Source organism: Mobula hypostoma, chromosome 6 (assembly GCF_963921235.1).
Source record: "Mobula hypostoma chromosome 6, sMobHyp1.1, whole genome shotgun sequence".
Classification (NCBI taxonomy): domain Eukaryota; kingdom Metazoa; phylum Chordata; class Chondrichthyes; order Myliobatiformes; family Myliobatidae; genus Mobula; species Mobula hypostoma.
In genome coordinates this window covers 56,243,605-56,264,927 of record NC_086102.1, presented here as the reverse complement: position 1 = coordinate 56,264,927, position 21,323 = coordinate 56,243,605, and the positions used below count along the sequence as shown (strand labels likewise).

The 21,323-nt window shown below is 39.2% G+C and overlaps 1 protein-coding gene across 2 annotated transcripts in view; it reads right to left on the bottom strand.

Moving 5' to 3' along the window:
- The window catches only part of gap43 (growth associated protein 43), a 302,554-nt gene that overhangs the window by 23,919 nt on the left and 257,312 nt on the right, over positions 1-21,323 (bottom strand). The window lies entirely within an intron of this gene.

Genomic DNA, 21,323 nt, shown 5'->3' with positions numbered 1-21,323 from the left:
ATGCACTTTGTTCATCTGAAGTTCTTAAATACTATTTCATAGTAAGGGAGGAGAATACTCAATGCAGCGTGGATTTAGTTAGGCTTATCGCCATGTTGCATTACTTGTTCAGCTGCTCAACAATGGACACGCTTTAAATTGTAATAGTTCTTCATTACACGCATACTAGAATCCTCCTGCTCCTTAGACAGTCTCTTGGGACTGAGGATGACATAATCCCACTAAAAATTTCTGGTTTCAAGGTAACAGATGGAGCCAATGGAATTACTGCAGATTGTTCCACAAATGCAGCAGATGGCATCTGAGGGATTGGGTGGATCATTTGTGAGCTATGCACTTCATCAGCTTTAAAACAGGATTTCTAGGTGATTCAAACTCTCAGACTCAATGTTCTTCATGTCAGTCTTGAAACTCTTTCTCCCTATTGGATGGTTATGAACTAAGGATTCCTGATAACCAATGGAGATGTCCTGGAAGCCTCCTTCATGGGGGAAAAAAAAGGTGTAACATACTTAATTCCCTTGTGCCCGATCATTTCAGAATAAAGGGTAGACAATTTTGGCCTGTGTAAAGGGGAAATATCTTCACACTGATGGCAATGAATCTTTGCAGTTCTCTGCCCCATAGGACTAGAGATTTAGTAATTGAATTCATTAAAAAACATAGATTAGTAGTTTTTTTTTAATAGTAAGGGAATAAGGAGGCAAGATGATAGTCCAGGAAAATGGAATTGCTGTTGATACTTGGCCAACTGCTTTAATCCTGCTGCTAAATCTCTTGTTACCTAAGTAAGTAGTGTTATTCTTTCCCTCATTCAGAGGAATGGACTTTAAGGCTTAAAGCAACATAAGGTTAAAGGAATATGACGATCTGGTGGGAAAATGAACTCTTACGTTGGTGATGCTCTTATTCAATAGCAAAGGCAGCAGCAGCGTATGGTCTACCCATTCTCCGATTCTTCATTTGCACAGGGTGCTGTCAGTTACTATTTGCAGAAAGTCCTAACTTATTTACTGAATTTCTTATGCCACATTTACTGAAAATGATGGGGTAGGTTCCCAGAAGCAGATACTGGAAGGTGTTGTGCAATTAACATATTGTATGATTGAAAGAAAGACAGCACGTTAACTACCGGCTCATTATGACAGTTCAGCACTCGATTGATTGTTTCTGTGTCTCCACACAGTGTGAGGGAAACGTCAGCATTGGCTAGCACCATTTACGAGCAAGCCTGCACTACATAAAGCTAGTTCATAAAAAGTCAGCTGAAAGAGCTGAGGAACTAGGTCAAGTGCCACAAGTGGTTCAATGGTCCCACAAGATTGAATTCAACCACCTTGTCAAGGTGAATGAGTGAGACGGATTCTAAATCCAACTGATTGCAATGTGAGACTTTTGCCCAATGCAAAGCACCACATTCTCATTACTTACCAAAAGATCATAAGACTTGGAGCAGAATTAGGCTGTTCAGCCCATCGAGTCTGTTCTGTCACTCCATCATGGCTAATTTATTATCCCTCTCCAACCCATTCTCCTGCCTTCTCCCTGTAATCTTAGACATCTTGACTAATTATGAACTTATCAACCTCCACGTTAAATATAAGAACAGAACACCATAAGAGATAGAAGCATAATTAGGCCATTTGGCCTATCAAGTCTGCTCTGCCATTTCATCTTGGCTGATCCTATTTCTCTCTCAATCCTATTCTCCTGAAATCCCCCTGTAACTTTCTACACCCTGACTAATCAAGAACCAATCAACTCTGTCTTAAATACACCTAATGACCTGGACTCTACAGCTGCTTGTTGCAATGAATTTAACAGATTCTCCACCCTCTGGCTAAAGAAATTCTTCCTCATCTCCGTTCTAATTAGATGCCCTATTTTCTGAGGCTGTGCCCTCTGGTCCTAGATTTGCCACTATAGGAAACACCCACTCTATATAGATATTTCCATATTTGATAGGTTGCAATGAAGGCTCATGACAGACTTTAAAAAAAAAGTTAGATCCCCCCCATTCCTCTAAATTCCAGAGAGTACAGCCCCAGAACCATTAAACACTCCTCATATGATAACCCTGTCATTCTCAGAATCATTCTCATTATCCTGCTCCAATGTCAGCACATCTTTTTTAAGATAGGGAGGCACAAAACTGCTCTCAATATGCCAAATGAGGTCTCAGCAATGTCTTATAAAGCCTCAGCATTACATCCTTGCTTTTATATTCTAGTACTTTCAAAATGAATGCTAACATTGCATTTGCCTTCCTCACATTGACTCAATCTGCAAGGGATTGAGGACTCCCAAGACCTTTTTCACCTCAGATTTTTGAACTTTCTGCCCATTTAGAAAATAGTCTACACTTTTGTTTCTTGTACCAAAGTGCATGGCACTTCCTGATACTGTTTTCGATCTTCTACTTATTGCCTAATCTGTCTAAGTCCTTCTGCAGCCTCTCTACTTCCTCAACACAACCTGCTTCTTCACCTACCTTTGTATCATCCACAAACCTGGCCATAAAGCCATCAATTCCATCATCCAAATCGTTAACATATAAGCAGTCATTTACTGTGACAATAAGCATCAGTGAATGTTATATAATTTCTCCTCTTTTGCAGTTCAGAATGGCACACAAGGTGAAGTATGAACCATCAAATATGAACATCCCTGTGCCCACTGAAAAGGTGGTGATGGTCATTAATGGATTATCCATTGGTGACACGCTGTCTCTTATTTACCATCTGACTTCCCCCATCCTGCTTTACAATACAACTTTATCCCCTTGTCTTCCTTCTCTCAAATGTCCAGGAAATGCAACCAGACCTTGACATGCAAGAAGACATAACGGATAAAGACGCAGTTTTACTCAAGTTCACATTTACGGCCATTTGCTCAAGTACTGAAAATGTTGATAAGGTAATAACATAAAGGTAGAGTCTACACATAATGATACACTGATAATAAGTAGCCAGCTGCTAGAGCAGAAGGCAAGGATAGTGGAGGAAGCAGCTGGCTGAAGGATAAGACTTATCATGTGATGGGAACATCAGATGAGGACTTACAAAAGTTGTCTTGAGTCATCCATGCTTGTTGCATTCAGGTTTGACCAAAATGTTTGCAGATTATATCAAAGAGCACGGAAAAGTCAACTGCCATCTTGACATAGGCTTTGTACAAAGCTTGGTAGGTAGGGCTCTAACTCATATTAGGAAACTTCACCATAGCAGGTGTTTGGCAGGTGATGCTGTAGGTTCTGTGATATCACAAGCAGCTGCCACATATTGGGTGCCACTGAAGAAGTTCAGACTGATTCTGTCTGCAGATAACTGTTCAGAAGGACTTATATAGTCTTACATTCCTATTATCAGTTCTCCTCAACAGTACAGAACAGCTAAACCTGTTGCTCCCTTTCAGAAAGCTAGCAATAATTATCTCAAGCATGATGTTCTTAAATGCCCTTTCTGTTGCCTGTCATTCACGCTGAAATAGAACAGTCTGCAATCTGCCTTTAAGATTATCTTTAATCCCCTTTCCTCTGAGACAACTGGTTTTCCACTGGTCAAGGAATGCAGCAAAGCTCCAGAGCAGCAAAGTCACATGGATGACAGACACCAACAATATGCATAAAGCAGCTTGATTCATCAGCCAATCCTGATTGAAGAGTCTCGCCCCAAAACACTGATTGTTCATTTTTTGTCATAGATGCTGCCTATTTGCTGAGTTTCACCTGCATTTTGTGTGGGTTGTTCCAGCATTGCAAACTCTCTTGCGTCTATTGGTTGCATTTGCAATGCTGATATTAGCAAGCACTGGGCTTGCGGAATTATGTTGAATGCAACATGCATTGAAACATAACACGCCTTGGCATGTTCTGTTGACTACTGTAGGGCTCCTTCAGAACAATCTGTTCAGATGAAGTATTGATTCAACATGCCAATGAATTGCCTTTCAGCATATCAATGACCTGCTCTGGATGTTTCCCATGATTTTCTTTCAGTGAGTAATGGATGTATTTATGTGTTTAAAATGTGTCCCTGAATCATCAACTATGTGATGCAGGTATCAGGAATGAACAATTTGGTTCCTCTACAGAGAAGAATGCCTCATAATAATATGTACCAGAAAAACAGTTAAATAGGCAAGCTTATGTGCTCTGGCTTTCTGTGCCTTTTGGTCTCCAGTTATAAAATCGCCTTGGAATAGAAAACCTCAGTGACTTCCGTTGACAACAGTATATTGAATACCCCAGGAAGTGCAGTTAACCTCAGCCGCAGCCAGAAGGAGCTGGAACCATAAAATTTGATGGTCACTGACTGTGCAACAGCCACAGCTCTGAGGCTACAGATGTAACTGCACTGGGTGCTATCAGCTTTCATTTAACACATCATTGAAGCAGACATCACACATGTGGCTTCTTGCCAGAGAGAATTGGTCTTGGACAGACTAGGAAAGGGGAAGGAAGCGTCTATTAAGAACCTACTCCCGTCCTTAAAGCTGCTTTTCCTGCTCTACACATGTCCTCCAATCACTTACACAGTCATGGTCTACTCCAAAGGGAATCCCCATTAAACCCTTAATGTCTGGGAGCAATTGGTTGGCTTATTAGTCAGCTAATAACTTTCAGCACCTGCCACACCATTCCCAGCAGATGTCTACAGCTTAAAAGAGCTACAGAAAGCATTAAGTACGTGAACAGTTGTTGTAACAGCTATTGGAAATAAACAACAATGAACTCATAATGAACTAATGATCCTTCTTTAAACATGATCCACTTCCAATCACTTAGTGCTATTACTGCAGAATCAGGTTGATTATCACTGACATACATTGTGAAATTTTGTTGTTTTGTGACAGCATTACAGTGCAAGACATAAAAAAATTACTGTAATTTAAAATAATAAATAAATAGTGCAAAAGAGGAAAAGTGAGGTATCATTCTTGAGTTCATGGGTCATCTATCCTCCATTTCCAGCACAGAATCACAATCAGATTTATCATCATGGTCATATGATATGAATGTTGCTGTCTTGTAGCAGCAGTACAGCACAAGTACATAAAAATTTAGAATTTAAATAAATAAGTTAATAGAGGAAAAAAGACAATTATATCCACAGAACACACACAAAAAATACCGGTGAACGCAGCAGGCCAGGCATTATCTATAGGAAGAGGTACAGTTGATGTATCAGGCTGAGACCCTTCGTCAGGACTTCCTATAGATGCTGCCTGGCCTGCTGCATTCACCAGCATTTTTTGTGTGTGTTGCTTGAAATTCCAACATCTGCAGGTTTCCTTGTGTTTGTGAATTATGTCCACGGGTTCATGGACCATTCAGAAATCTAATGGTGGAGGGGAAGAAGTTGTTCCGAAATCATCGAGTATGAGTCTTCAGGCTTCTGTACTTCATTCCTGATGATAATGACAAGAAGAGGGCATATCCCAAATGGTGAGGGTCTTCAATGATGGATTTTATTTTCCAGAGACTGTACATTAGCCCAGATGATAGCAGAGAATGGGGGGCTTAGGGCCCCATGCTTTCATTCTTTAATCTTACACGGAATCCTCAGTGGCAGCCGCATTTTCTGAGGCAATGGAGATCACTCTAAGCTTCCAGCTGCTGTACTTGCTCCCTGGGTGGTCTGAAGTCCACGTCTGTCAGTTCTTAAGATCACCACTTCTCTTAAATGGTTTGAAATAATGTTACTTACAGGAGCATCTGTGGCTGAAGATTTCAGCAGTAGTGGTTGTAAATGGGAATACTTGATGATTCCCTCAGCAGTTGCACACAAAGACTTTTCCCGCTCTGGTGCTGTGTTTGTTGACAGTCTCTCGGACTGGCCCTTCTGCTTAAAGTCTCCAGTCTATAAAACTCTCCTAAGCTAAATGCAACCTGTTCTCACCATGATTTTCTCTTCATGGCTTTCGATGTGTCATAATCATCAAGATCTCACCCATTAACACACATTCTCTTAGTTAAGCAATAACTTCATTTTAACTTCCATTATTCCATTAAGACTATTGTCCATTTATGTAATCTTCACAATCTTTAACTTTACCTGATACTTTATCTCATCTAATTCTAGCCTACTGAACAATTCTGACTTTAATAACCGGACAATGGACAACCACTGTTTCATCTGCCAAGAGATTTAAACTCCAGAATTTTTTTTTCACCAATCAGTCTCTGACCCCCTCCTCCTTCAAGATACTGTTCAGTTTTCTATCCAATTATCTCCTATGAGGATTAATGTCAAGTTATGCATGTAAATGTGCTTCTGAAGTGGGACATTTTGCTATGTAAATTACATTATATAAATAACAGCAAAGTGCCCCACTTCAGAAGCATATTTACATACATAATTTGACACATGTACAAATGCATGTTTAGGATAATGTGTTTGTCTTGCCCACTTCTGGAAGTGTGTTAAATCATATGAGTAAATTAGTATGGTAGCTGATGACCTTATATAAAAGCATGTTAAGGATATTGGGCTTGTTGTGGAAGTGTGTTCAATTTTATGAGGCTAAGTCAGTCTGGTAGTTAGATTGATGAGCTCCAAAGTGGTAGTGTTGACCTAAAATCAGTGTTGCACATTTTCGGTAGACATACACCCATTAACACAGTGTACAGAGTGATTCAACACTGTTTACTTGTGCATTGCAAATTCCCTTTAGGATTTCAAACAAAGATGTATACTATACAAATCTACACTCTCAAACCCCTTACTGAAAATGTTCACACTCTGTTGGTTCTATTCCCATTTCAGAGATGAGGACAAATGTTTAGGCTGATTCTCAGTGCTCTTCTGATAAATTGGTAAGTTTTAGGTTGGAAATGTTTTTAATTGTCATCACATGTAAAGAAGGACTGTGAATAATTTGTCTTGCATATCATCTATACAGGTCATTTTATTACAATAGTGCATTGACAGAAAGCAGAAAAAGGTGTTACAGTTACAGAGAAAGTGTAATGAGTAGATTGTGAGATCAAGAGTCCATCTTATCATACTAGGACGCTGTTTAATAGTTTTTTAACAGTGGGATAGAAGTTGTCCTTGAGATTCATGCTATATGTTATGAGGCTTTTGTACCTTTGGCCCAATGGAAGGTGGCAGGAGGAGAGAACGTCCGGGATGGATGAGTGGGGTCTTTGATGATGTTGGCTGCTCCACTGAGGCAGTGTAGCCTCAGTAAACAGTTAAACATGATACAGACCTTTTCAGCTTACAATGTTGTGCCAGTCTTTTAACCTACTCTAAGATCAATCTAACTCTTTCCTCCTACATAGCCCTCTATTTTTCTTTCATCCATGTAGCCATCTAAGAGTTTCTTAAATGTCCTGGGCAGCACATTCTACGTATCCACCACTCTCTGTAAAAAAACCTAATCTGACATGCCCACATGCTTTCCTCCAATCACCTTAAAATTATACCCTCTGATATTGGCCATATCCACCTTGGGAAGAAGTCTCCAGGTGTCCACCTTATCTATGCCTTTTATCATCTTGTACACCTCTATTAAGTCTCCTCTCATCCTCTTTCAATGAGAAAGGCCCTAGCTCGCTCAACTTATCCTCATAAGACATGCTGTCTAATCTAGGCAGCATCCTGATAATCTCCTCTGCACCCTCTCTAAAGCTTCCAAATCCTTCCTATAATGAGGGGTATCAGTAATGAGCAATACTCAAAGTGTAACCTAACCAAGTTTTTATAGAACTGTAACATTATCTCACAGCTCAAGAGCTCGATCCCTTGACAAATGAAGACTAACACACCATAAGCCTGTCAATGTGTTCAGCAACTTTGAGGGATCTATATATGTACACTCCAAGATCCTTCTGTTCCTCCACACGATTAAATATCCTATCACCCACCCTGGTATTCTGCCTTCAAGTTTGACTTTCCAAAGTGTATCACTTCACACTTTTCTGGATTGAACTCTATCTGCCATTTCTCAACCCTGCTCTGCATTCTATCAATGTCCCATTGTAACTTATAACAAACTTCTACACTGTCCACAAAACCACCAACACTTCTGTCACCTGCAAGCTTGCTAACACTTCCACTTCCTCATTCAAGTCACCTATAAAAATCAAAAAGAGCAGAGGTCACAGAACAGTTAAGACACTACTGGCCACTGACCAGTACACCACTGGTCACCACTCTCAAGGCAGGCAAATACAATCCACCCTCTGCACCTTGTAGGCAAGCTAACTTTGAATCTATGAAAGCAAGTTTCCACGGATCCCATTCTTCCTGACTTTCTGAATGATCCAACCATGGGAAACATTGTCAAATATCTAATTAAAATCCATATACACCACATCCGCTACTCTACCTTCATCAATTTGCTTCGTCATTTCCTCAAAGAATGCAATCAGACTAGTGAGGCACAAGCTGTCCCTCACAAATCCATGTTGATTATCCATAATCAGACTATGCTTCGCTCAATGTTCATAAATCCTGTCTCTGGTACTACTCCTATGGCTGATAAGGACACAAATATCATCATTAAAGATGCAGCAAAATCTTCCCTCACTTCCTGCAGTAACAGAGGGTGTATCCATCCATCCCAGGAACTTAACCATCCTAATAGTTTCCTCTTTGTTTATGTCAACACATTGCAGCATATCAGCCTCTCCTCACATTCATCAACGTCCCTCTTACTGGTGAATACTGAAGTAAAGTACTCATTAAGGACCTCCACTACCTCCTGTGACTCAAGGCACATTTTCTTTTATCCCTGATTGGTCCAATCCTCACTCTAGTCTTGTATGGCTTTTCCTTTATACTACCTACGAAGACTTTCTCATATCCCCTTCTAGCTCTCTTAAGACCATTCTTCAGCACCTTCCTGGCTATCTTATAAATATCTAGAGCCTTGTCTGGTCCTTGCTTCCTAAACCTTAAGTATGCTTCTTTCATCCTCTTGACCAGATATTGGACATCTTGTGGCAACTGTGGTTCCTTCACCCTACATCCTTCCCCTGCCTCAATGAGACATACCTACTCAGAACCCTGCTCAAGTGCTCACTAACAGCTTCCACATTTCCATTGTGCAATTCCCTGAGTATATCTGTTCCCAATTTACATCCCCAAGTTTCTGCCTAATTATTTCTGCATCATAATTTTCCCTCCTCCAATTAAATACTTTCCTATACTGTCTGCTCCTATCCCTGTTCAAGGTGTATGGTAAAGATCAGGGAGCTGTGGTCTCTCTCTCTGAAATGCTCACCCATTTGACTAGGTTCATTGCCTAGTATTGGATCCAGTATGGCCTTTCCTCTAGTCAGCCTGTCTACATATTACATCAGAAGATAGTTTTATATTGAAAAGTGTAGTCGGAATTCATGGAGAGGAAGCTGTTTTTTTATGATATACTGATTAGAAGTGCCTCCTGTGATGTGAAATGGAAACTCGCTCAGTCATTATCCCAGTGTGTCTGTGGAACATTGATGCCTGTGATTGGTTGCCTTCATTTTTGTGTGAAAGCAGAGATTGCATTTAAAAGGATTTCACTGGGTCTATGGTGCTTTAGAACATCCTGAAAAGGATATGAATGCTGCTATAAAAATGCAAATCTTCCTATGTAAACCTAAAATGTAGAAAGACAAAAATACTAACTCAACTCAAAACAAATATGTCTGTGCTTGCTGTTGAATTTCATAACTGTTGGAAAACTACAACAGCTGAAATCAACAGGACAGTTGAGTGCATTTGGTAGTTGCTCAATGTTTAAGCCACTTCTTCCAATCCACCTACCATTAATCTTCATAGCAATATTAAAGTTTTACACAGGAGCTGGCTGAAGGGCAGCATAAAAGAATTTTTAAAAAGTAGTTTTGTTAACAGACTGGTGATGAGAAGTGTAAGTAAAAAAGAAACTAGCACAGTTTAACTTTGTGCAATGTGATTCTCAAGAGTCGAGTAATGTAGTATGCCAGTAAGTTACAAATTTTTGGAGAATTCTATTATATGTAGTATTTTCTTTTTTGGAATATTATTAATCTTAACAACTTTTCCAGCAGGAGAGAATTATATGAATTTCAGTATTCTATAAGCCTTATTTACAGTTTGTTTGAACTAGATAATACTGATGGAATCTTATCTCTATGAATACAACAATTCATTTTGGGTAGATGCAGAAAAAGTAGCTAGAATGAAAATATATTTCTAACAGTATATTTACCTATCTACAATCCGAGCTCTAAATTGTGGAGTTCTTGTATTCTGATATAAAGTGTTCAGCATGATATTATTCTGTTGTTTTATCAAATTTTATCAAAGCCTTCCTGAACGGACTATTTTGCCTTGCCTGATGGCTGTGTCAATGACTAGGCTTGTTTTTCAGTGCCAGTGACAACCTGTGAACTTGGCTGAGGTCTGCAAAATCTTTCACTTACCAGTGGAAAATAACGCACGGTACATTGTCCACACAGCACATCTTCGAACAACTAAATCCATAATAACTTGTATTTAACTAATGTATTTGATGCAGTACTATGTCCCACCTATCTGGTGATAGGATACCTGCAATATTTTGAAGTTGTTACTAGAAAACAACATGATCAAATTTATTATTCTTTGTACAGTGATACTAAGAAAACTTGGCAAAAAATTACAAGGAGGTATTATGGGCAATGAAATAAACCCTTTAACATTGCTCCTTTCACTGCGGTGAATACAGAGGCCACTTTTTGCACAGCATACTCTCTCCAACCACAATGAATAATGACCAAGTAATTGCTTTTTGTAATAATGTCTGAGGCTGGACATTGACCAGAGAGTTATGATTAACTCTTCTTGTTTTCATTGAACCACTGATATAGTCATATATGAAATATATAAGGATGCATAGCATTAGAGGGTTAATGAGTAAACACAGATGGCATTAATGTGTCATCTTCAGTTAAATAGCAGTTAGTTATAGAGGGCCTACAGTTCAAGTAGGGAATTACAATTAGGATGGTAGATCGGGTTGGGGTTGTGGTGGTGGGATAATACAGATCCCCTCTTAAACTGAGATAGGAAGAATCCAGGGACAGTTATCCACTTGCTTTTAGGCCGAAGAGCATGTTGGGCAGAAATCCCAAGCCAATGAATACTGAGACCAGGGATTGTACAGCGCCACTGTACTTGTAACACAAGCCCACTTTAGAGGACATGTCACAGTAAATATACCCACCCTGTTGTAACACCCAATTACCGACAGACAACATACCATTTCTGCAGTGAAGGACACTCAGACCATGGTGAAGGTAAGATACAGGGTGATCACACAGCGTTAAAGCTGTCAGCACGACTAGTCACAAGCTCATTTTTACCTTAATTGATTATTTGATGACAAAAGAATGTCTCTACATTGGGTGAAGGTATTGTTAGATATTGTACCATGTATTGGATTATGAACAAAAATGTCATACTCTGTACAATCCCTGAAAAAGCTTGTATCACCTTCTCCTACTTGCAAGTGTAGGACTGTTTACAGAAAACATGCTTCTTTTTGAACTGAAGAATGAAATGTGTAAGTGAATCTTTTCAGCAGAGCATATGTGATCTTTTACATCCAGAGAGAAAATTGGGCCTCAATTGAATTTCAGATTGAATTATGACATTGCCACTAGGAAGACCATAATAGATTTTTGCATCAGAACATGAACAAGTTACCTTCTGATCCACTCATAACAAATTATCTGTACCCATAAAGTTTGACCAAAAGCTCAGTTTAAGAACTAATCAAGCCAGGTTATATTAACACAAGAGATTCTGCAGATGCTGTAAATCCAGAGCAACACACACAAAATGCTAGAGTAACTCAACAGGTCAGGCAGCATCTATGAAGAGAAATAAATATGTTATATTGTGGTGTAGGTTTGTAGGAAAAGTGCAATTCTACCACATTGTGATGATGACAAAGCAATCTGCTGCTTATATATTCATATTATTCAGGCATCTTCAGATGCTGAAGTCCCATCCTGCACTGTTTTGTAGTCTATACAGAGAGTAACTCTCTGTCCCTTACCAGTTTTATGCTATTGATGTCAGTGTTGCTATTGCTGTTAATCTGGCATGATCCAGTTTTGTCACTTCTATTGTACTAATTCTGTTTCCATTATCATATTCCAATGATAGCATAGAATTTCATATTACAAGTCAAAAGTGTAAATGAAATTCCTCACATGCCTCTCAAGTTGTACTGGATATGAACACCAATTAAAGGTATTAATTGCAAAATGATCTTTGAGCTCAACTCTAAGTTCACTGCCTGTATTGATACATGAATGTTTTCAGCTCACTAAAGAGTTCAAATATCTTTGCCTGATTTACTACATGGTGGATAGCTGATATTTTTTGGAGACCCCTTATTCTTCTCACAGCCCAGCAGCCACACTTTCCTATTTAATTTAGCTAAAGAAGTTAGCTGATTATTATAAAGGCTACCTACTTCAGGGTCTCGGCCTGAAACGTCGACTGCGCCTCTTCCTATAGATGCTGCTTGGCCTGCTGCGTTCACCAGCAACTTTGATGTATGTTGCTTGAATTTCCAGCATCTGCAGAATTCCTGTTGTCTACTTCCTTGATGATTATTTGAACTTGTACATTGGGTTTGCACAGTCGGCATGCAACTTATACAAAACTGACCCAGAAGAATCAGCATAAGCCTTTTCCTATAAGTAATTAAAAGCAAAATTACAAATTTTGCTAATGGTATTGAGTGGTACTTCATTGGAATATTGTTCCATCAATTTTGACCTGAGTTTCGATCCCATAATTTGTGGAACAAAATTATATTTAGTTTGAAATTTCTGCTCAGCAAAACAAGCTTGTCTCAACCCTCCATCTCTTGGGCATTCATGCACAATGAATAGCCATCAATAATTTAGCTCTAATTGGCCATTTCACCAAGGGAGGCACAAAGGCTCAGTTGGATGACGATTTGAGTATCTTGCCAATGATGTGGGAGTGCTGTTCTGAGACTTGCTGGTGTTCAAGAATACAAAATGATTCATCCTGCCTTTGGCTCCTGTTACATTGCATCCCAGTGTTTTATGGCAACTTATGAGTTTAAAACATTCTTTATTTAACCATGTACAGGATTGGTCAAAAGAAAATGAGACTCAAGTAAACGGTTCCTTTTGGGATAAAATTAGATTAAATATTTTTAACATTTTGCATATTATTTAAAAATCTGTAAAATCCATATTCATAATGTCATTGGAAGTGAGCCAAAAAGCAACAGTCCTATTTCATTCTTATGTGGCATGACACTCAAAATCAAGTGCTTGGAAACTTAGAGTGTGGAGATGAATAAGGTACAACGTTGATGGTCCAGATGAACTGATGCCATGCAGGGATTTGTAGATGAAGATCAAAATTTTAAATTCAGTGCATTGGAGGACAGAAGATAGGAAATAATGGCTGAGTAAGACTCCCTGCAGAAGAGGACACAGATAGTTAAATTTAATATTGGTGTCGAAGGGAGGCTAGCAAGCAAGTGAATGGAAATGTCATAGGAGTGGAGATGAGGACTAATATGGAAATAAATGGCCTCTTTTCATAGAAATACTGGAAAGATTGCAGGTGCAGAAATGTGGAGCACAACACAAACTGCTGGAGGAACGCAATGTGTCATGCACTTTCTATGGAGAGAAATGGACAATTGATATTTTGGGTTAAGTAAGGTTGAGACTCTTCATAAGGCTTGGAAAGAAATAGGGACGTACCTGGTATAAAGGGGTGAGGAGGGAGTTGTAGCATGTTGAGAGACTTGACTCAGATTGCTTTTTTGAGAACCTTCACTCCATCTGCCATAACAGGCAGGATCTCCAGTGGGCAGCCCTTTTGATTCAGTTTCCTATTCCCATCCTACCATGTCTACTTCATATTAGAGGATCAGTACGTCATATTCTGTCTTGGTAGTTTCCTATCAGTTAGCAAGAATATCAATTCCTCTAAATTCCAGTAAGCATTCCATCTGTCTCCCTTCATTTCTCCTCATCTCACCAGATGCATCATCCCATCTCTTTTGTCTTCCTTTCAATCTGCCTATTACCCATCCTTCTTTTCCCCAGATCCCCTCTTCACCTCCTTCCCTTTATTTCATGGCCAACTGTCTCCTTCTATCAGATTCCATCTATTTCATTGGCCCCACTTTCCCCCACCCTCACCTGCTTATATTTTCCCCTATCACCTAGATTCACCTATCATCCACCAACTCTTGCTTCGCCCCTTGCCCTGCCCTTTTATACTGGCTATCTCCACTCTTTCTTTCCAACTCTGATGAAGAGTCTTGACCCGCAACTTAACTCTTCCTTTCCTTCCATCGGTGCTACACAACCGGCTAAGTTGCTCCAGCGTTTTGTGCGATCTGTTTCATTTTCAGAACAATGCTGAAGGGAACGGAATTGATGGCAAGATTGCAGAGATTATAGCAAAGGCCGAAAATTATGATTTGCTTGATCTCAACAATCTGTTGTTGCAAATGCTGACTCACTTACACTGTAATATCAGGCAAGCTGTCATGAAAATAATTGTAGGATATGGTATCCTTTGTATGACATGTCTTCACCTATTACATTGTAGCTTGTACTGCTTCAACCTCCCCAGCTTCTTATTTTGGCTTCTTCTTCCTTCTTTTCCAGTTCTGATGAATGGCCTTGGCCTGAAATGTCAACTGTTTGTTCATTTCCGTAGATGCTGCCTAACTTACGGAGTTCATCTAACATGTTGTAAGGAGATGTGGAGGATAATTTTTTTTTGCACTGAGAATATTAGGGCCCTGGAACATGCTGTCAGGGGCACTGGTTGAAGCACACATGGTTTTTAAGGGTCATTTGGACAGGCACATAATCATACAGAAAATGGAGAGATATGGATCATGGGCAGGAAGATAGGATTGATTTAATCTGGCGTCACGGCGGCACACATATTGAGGGGCCTATTCCTGTGCTGTACTGTTCTATGTTTTAAGCTCCGGAAATGTGATGTGTTAGTCCGTTTTGAAAATATAAAATTGTCAAAGTCAGCAGTTAATTTTGAAGCTGATTCGGCACCTATATTCTTTGCTTAGCACATATGCTTTCAAAATATTATATTGGAAAGTAAATTTCTTCTCAGGTTTGTTGCAACATTAAAATATTTATTTTGTGATTGAGAATATGAGGATCTGGACCGTACCCTCCAAATATCCGGACCTGCCTCTCGTTTTTTTTGCACTACCTTACTTTCCATTTTTCTATTTTATATTTATGATTTATAATTTAAATTTTTAATATTTACTAATTTTTACTATTTTTAATATTTAATATTTGTAATCCAGGGAGTGGGAAGCACAGAATGAAATATCGCTGTGATGATTGTACATTCTCGTATCAATTGTTTGGTGACAATAAAGTATAAAGAATATTACCAAGATAGAGGTTAAAATAACACAAAATCAAACAGGGTAATGATCATTATCTGGCTCAGTAAAACGTGCATGAGTACACCCACAAAGAATACCAAGAAGTATATTTAGTTGATGAGTTTTTGTTTATGACTACTTTTGTGAATTCAGAACCTGAACACTACCTTTAGAATGAATGAGATATTTTCCAGGCTTCATTAGATTTCTTGGTAAGGTGATGTAGAAACAAAAAAAAAATTAGCTCATCTTGGGTGAGTGTTGTGACCAGTAGGTATGGAAATATGTCTGGTTTCATGTGAAGCATCTAACAGGTGATAACCTACAGAGAATTTGTATGGAAAAGCTGGTCTTGGATGTTGTACCAGATGAAATGATAAAGGTGGCTAAGAAGAGGGGAACGTCATTTTAAATTATTAATATCACTGACACCAGAGCAAAATTAAAGAGTATTAAAGTGGGGGGAGCCCCTGAATCTAAGGTGAAGGAGATCTATTAATATCTGGCAATAATTATCCACAAGCTTCATACAATTGGAGGGGAGCACTGGTGGAATTTATGCATGATTATTTCACTTTCCAACTATATTGCAATATTTTCAGTTGGTAGCTCTTGTGAAATCTTTGAAAACCAATTTGTCTTTGCTAAATCATTTTGGTCATTCATGAGACAAGATTCTTAACATAAAGATCTAACCTTACCAAAATTTAAAAAAAAAAATGTTTTTTTTTCTCTTAGATCTTAGTTTTTGAGCTGTCATATTCCTGATGAGATTTTCACCAAGTGAGGAAAATGATAGTTGTATCTTCGCTCAGTCACAGGCAGTATGAATGCCTCTTGGAGATGCTAATATTAAGGCTTCTAGTCCCATTTGCCAGACCTGAAAGAATAGTTATTACTCTTGACAAGCCACATTGTATGTTGCAATAATTGAGAACACTTAGCAGTGTAAAGCCATTATTTGCCCTGGAGGTATTAATGGGCTCTATGATTGCTCATGGATGACAGACAGCATTGTGAAACTCAAACTGTAGACTAATAGGAAATAAGCATAGAATCAAAGAGTTATATTGCACAAAACAAGCCCTTTGCCCAGTTCATCACTGCCAACCAAGATGTCTACATGAGCTGATCCCATTTTCAGAGTAATCCCACATTCATCTAATATTTATTTACCTGGTCAAATGTTTTTTTTTAATGTGGCCATATCCTCTGGTAACTCAGTCCTTTAATCCAGATCCAATTTCGATTGCATTTCCCTACCCCAAGTAAAAGATTGTTTTCCATTGTTTTTGTATAAACCTTTATAAGGCCAACACTTAGCCTCCTTCAACTCTAGAGGAAGCAGTTCAATGCATCCAGTCTCTCCTAATGACTCAAGCACCCCAGTTCCACAACATCCTTGTGAATCATTGCTTCATCCCCTCTAGCTCAATCACACATCTTTCCTGTGGTTGGCAACCAGAGTTTCACATTATACTCCAAGTGTGTTCTCTCCAATTGAGCAACTGTAACATCCCAGCTCTTGTATCGATGTCCCAAGTGATGAATACATATGTGCCATATGCCTTCTTCAGTGCCATTTCAAGAAATTACAGACTTGTAGCCCGAGGTCTCTCTATCCTTGAACACTACCCAGACTCCTGCTTACTGTATATCTCCTGTCCTGGTTTGACTTCCCAAAGTGCATCAATTCATATTTGTGTGAGTTAAATTCCAACAGCAATTTTTGCACCCATTTTCTCAGTTTATCTAGAACCTGTTTCAATCCTAGACAATCTTCTTCCCTGTCTTCAACACAACCGGTTTTGGCACCATTTGCACATCATGACACCCAGAATCTCATCAAAGTCATTAATATGTATGACAAACAACAGGGGACTCCGAACTATTTTCTGTGCCACATCACTGGTCACAGGCCTCCAATCAAACAAAAAACAACCCTCCACTATCATCCTCTATTTCTTTTGTAAACCAGTTTGTAACCATTTGGCTAGTTCATCGTGGATCCCGCAAGATCTTGCCAAAGTCCCTGTAGAGAACATCTAGCACCCTGCCCTTATCTGTCATCTTGGTCTCCTCCTTATTTTTTTCTTCCTTTCTTAAGTGGTGTATGATCAGTAACAATGACAGTGTAAACCAATTTAGGAGCTACAGAATGCTTTGGTTCACCCTATAGATTAGTTTACTGGCAACTTTGGTCAAAATGGTCTCGGTACTTGGATCAAGTCAGATTGTAGGAGATACAAGCATGGGATTGCATAACTATTGGTTAGCAATAATCACACTAATGTTAATGTGTAAATCAAAAAAGGCTTTTTGATAAGGGAAATGCTTCACCTAATTCTCAGTATGAAATCGATCCTTTGTAAAGATATAAACTTTAATATTTTTTGACCTGAAATGTCAATTTCGGTGGCATTTATTCAAATTAATCAAAACCTGGCTGCAATTATACGACTGGGAGTAAATTTGTTTTCATCACTGTTTCATCAAGTGTTTCACTTGAATGGGTTTTCATGAATCTATTCCATTTTAAGAATGAGACCTGCCTTAAAAATGACTGCCTGTTAAAAAACAAGGTTACATTTGATGATTTAGAGGAGTATGAAACATGTCATTGATCAGTTGCAGGCTAATTACATCAGGAAATGAAAACTTGACATGTCTTCTGATAAATGCTGAGCAATGATTCTATACTCATGAAAAAATATATGAATATTGCAAAACATTATTTAAAGTCATCTGCATTTAAATTTGGTCTCTGTGCCTGGATCAAAGCTTTCCTGTCATTACTTTCAGTTGCTTGTTTGATTTTCGACTAAATGCTGAGGTGTAATTTGTGATGTGAAATATAGCACTTTATACTGCTGTCTGCAAGCACCATTATATTGTACATCTTAACAATAAATCAGACATCAGTACGGCAGGGGAATGAAACCGTTGTTTAATTGCAGAGCATGTCTCAGTCTGGCTAGACAGTGCAGTTGCCATAGTGATATAGCACCATTGGTTGGTAACTGAGGAGTCTCCAGGGACTGGGTACCGCATTTAGTTTTTAAATTTAATCTTAAAGATACCGTGGAAGCATCTGCCATGAGGTCCCAGTGACATGTTCATTGATTCTGTTGCTAGGGTAACACCAAGTACCTGCCATTTTGCTGTCGAATCATTTATATTGATGTTATTTCTTTACGTCTTGTAGTCCATATTTGTATTTTAGTACAGATATCATTTAAATTTACTTCATCCCTGCTTCGTTAAATGATTTCTTCCACAAAATAAATGCTTTCCCAAAAGCTTGGACATTATGCCTGCTTCCCTTAATTGCCAATTAAGCCAACAATTGATTGCCCCAGTGACATCAACCTAAACGTAAAATAATTTAATTAAAGTGTTCGCATTTGAACGGGGCCTAAATAATAAACATACAAGTTATAAATAAAACATAGACAATTTGTCTACTGTCTATTTCAATTCCTCTGATGCTGACCGGTGGCAGGAGACCTAAAATGTTTTGACAGACATTTCTTCTCAAGGTTATATGGCTGGAGACACCTTGGCTAGAACCAGGAGGAAGGCCTTTGAAGGCCTCTCTTCACCACGAATTCGATATTGGCATCACATTCAACCCACTCTGCTTGTTAGATTAAAAGGCAATCAGAAACTGATAAATAGGAGGAGAAGATAGCAACGCGACGCAGCTTACAGCGGCCACTCCGGTGAATGATATCTGTTATCTGTCAAGTAGGGTGCCGTGCACAATCCTGATTTGATGGAGACAAGCATGAGAGCACGGAGGAACATCTGTGAAATTTCTGAAATGCCTGCTTCGCTGCTGCTGCTACTGTGTGATCCAGAATCTCCGGAGGGGAAGGCCCCGAATCCTCGGCTTTGCTTGTTGCTTGGCAGCCGGGGCAGGGTCGAAGCGCTTGGCAGAGTTGGTGCTCGGTGCTCTGTGTCGGAGGGCTGGTCGGAGGCTTGAAGTTTTCGGACGAACTCAGAGTGGGCTGCAGTCAGGTGCTTCCAATGCATCGGCAAGTTTGCAGCGCTTGGAGTTCATAGCAGGGAGAGTGTCTCCCTTCTACCGTCTGCGTGAGATGATGAGGCTATGGGGACTTGAGACTTTTTTTTACCATGCCCATGGTCTGCTCTTTATCAAATTATGGTGTTGCTTTGCACTCTTGTACTATATGTTATAATTATGTGGTTTTGTCAGTTTTAGTCTTGGTCTGTCCTGTGTTTCTGTGATATCTTTCTGGAGGAACATTGTATAATTTTTTAACGCATACATTTCTAAATGACAATAAACGAGGACTGAGTGTCCTCATAATCTTACAAAAACAATTTATTTATTTATGTATGTATGCATGCATTTATTTATTTATTTAGAGATCCAGCCCTTTTGCCCTTTGAGCCATGTTGCTCCAGCAACCCCATAACCCTGATTAACCCTAGCCTAATCATGGATCAATTTACAATGAATAATTAACCAACCTGGTACATCTTTTGACTGTGGCAGGGAACTGGAGCACCTGGGGAAAACCCATGCATTCCAGTGGGTGGATGAACATAGACTCCTTACAGAATGGTACCGTAATTGATCTCCGAACTCTGGAATGCCACAAGCTGTAACAGTAACATGCTAACCACTACTCCGCCAAGTATCAGCAGTATTGACTGAAATAGATTAATTATTGCTCTGAAATAACTATCTCTTTAATTACAGAATCACACAGTTAGCTGCTATTTAGTTTGTAACATAGTTTGTGAAAGCCTCCAAAATTAGTCCAAGAAGCCATCTGGAGCAGCCATATTTATTGGAACTTCTTGAGCCTTGGTGAGTGTTTTCGGCATTTGGCACTGGACTCCAGCAGATGACCTATGTCCTGTGCCTGAGGTGAGAAAGGAATCTGATGAAGGTTCAAATTTTAGGAAGTGAGACAGAGTAAATCTGGTAATCTCCCAAGTAAATCCAACTCTGAAGGAAAGATCTCAGCACAAACAAGAAGGGAACCATGAGTGCAAATGAAGCTTAAGAAATGGGCAGTGCAACCTTCAGCTGGAGAAGGTGGCTGTGATGGGATGCAGGTAGTCCTCTGTAAACCTTTGGAGTAAATGGTAATGCTTTTCAGTGTTAACAATGTTATAGAGTATATACAGCATTTTCTGTGTCTATATATATTTAGATAGAATATGTAGCAATGGAAGAAAGTGATAATGAACAGGTAATAAGCACAAGAGAGCTAATCTTTTTTTTGTGGAAATGGGGACATAGACCTTTATAGTAGAAGGTTTGCATAAGCAGCAGAAGGAATGCACCACCTCCTAATCAACACGTCTGCTGGCTCTATCAGCTGCCTCCCATGCCATTTTAGGAAAGTGTTTGCAGTTCCAACACTGGCCCCGTGAGCCACATCAGAAGCCATAAAACCAGAGCTATGCTTAGCCCTGAGGGACTCGCTAAAAAAAGGGCTAGTTAATTTATTAGTCCCTTGTCAGACAAGAGATGTTTACGTCAATTATATCATTAAAATATTGTAGAACCACTTTGACCTGATAGCTTCAGTTTTTGAAACCTTTAATTTTAGTACCTGAAGTCACAAGTTTGGACAGGGGCATAGCATTGCTAGATTAAAGAATATGTGAACGAATTATGTTTCAGGATGTTCTGAACCAGTCATGAAAATGTTGATTTGTCTATATGCTCACTAATACGAGCATTTACAGTAAACATTTTCACGTATTGGACCTCACATTCAAAAAGGCATTAAGATTGCTATGGAAATGGAATTGAAAAACACAATGGAGTTCCATTCAGAGTGGAATGCAGATGTACGTGCATATGCTGTTTGTATACTGACAGGAGGTTTAACAGTAGCATTTCCTCCATGAGGCCAGGATGCAAAAGGAAAGAAAGC